This window comes from Oreochromis niloticus, linkage group LG16 (genome assembly GCF_001858045.2).
Source record: "Oreochromis niloticus isolate F11D_XX linkage group LG16, O_niloticus_UMD_NMBU, whole genome shotgun sequence".
In the NCBI taxonomy this organism is placed as follows: domain Eukaryota; kingdom Metazoa; phylum Chordata; class Actinopteri; order Cichliformes; family Cichlidae; genus Oreochromis; species Oreochromis niloticus.
The window spans coordinates 32,957,364-32,958,549 of record NC_031987.2 but is presented as its reverse complement, the minus strand read 5'-3'; positions in this window follow the sequence as shown (position 1 = coordinate 32,958,549).

Sequence of the window (1,186 nt, the reverse complement as noted above, 5' to 3'; positions counted from 1 at the left end):
TCTGGCTTTGAGGCAGAATTGCAGGAATACACGTAGGCTGCCGGGGATTCCCATGATGCATTGAGTTTTTCCTTTTCAGTCACCTTTCTCACTCACTATGTGTTAATAGACCTCTCTGCATCGAATCATATCTGTTATTAATCTCTGTCTCTCTTCCACAGCATGTCTTTATCCTGTCTTCCTTCTCTCACCCCAACCGGTCGCGGCAGATGGCCCCGCCCCTCCCTGAGCCTGGTTGTGCTGGAGGTTTCTTCCTGTTAAAAGGGAGTTTTTCCTTCCCACTGTCGCCAAAGTGCTTGCTCATAGGGGGTCATATGATTGTTGGGTTTTCCTCTGTATGTATTATTGTAGGGTCTACCTTACAATATAAAGCAACTTGCAGTGACTGTAGTTTTGATTTGGTGCTATATAAATAAAATTTAATTGAATAGAATTGAGATGATGAATCCTGCTTCCGGGTCCAAACTACTCTGCAATTATTAAGGCTGTTGTGTTTTTAACATGTTTTAATGCTTTGTGTCTTGTTCTATTTAATCTCAACAAGCCCCTAAAAACAGTCAGTGATCACTGTCGGCTTCTCCCGGTTTTTATCATCACTGTTTATTTTAAAGCTAAGTTTTCAAAACCTTATGATGTAACTACAGCCCAGCCCATGCAGCAGTATATTAATGACTAACCTCATATTGTGGATGAATAATCTCAGCTGTTCTCCTGACTGAAGTTTGGTCCGTTTACAGCATCCTGCCATGCGATTGCATTTGTCCCTAACCATCAGGAACCCTCACGTTAACTTTTATCGAGTGGAAAAAAGTTAGCGTTCATCCTCCAGTTTCTCTGTGTTTATGTTATGCTAACATAGCTGTGTCGCTAGCGATCGCGTAGCACATCATTATATACCAGCTAGCCCAACTTCAGTCATAGAGGACTCACGCTCGGGCAGACGTTTTCTGGTCGACTCTGGCTCCCAGAAGAGCCTCGGGAACTTTGTGTCATCTTTGCATACCTCCACAATGGTATATTGTTTAATCGTTGTTTATTAAGTTTCATTCACTTATATTTTGCTACTGTTTAGTGGTCCCGCACCACATGGTGGGTTGAAATTCAGCACTTTGCAGGTCACCTTATTTTTTTCCAGCATTTTTGATGCATCAGAACATTTTAAGTAATTATACAGCCACTCACAGTC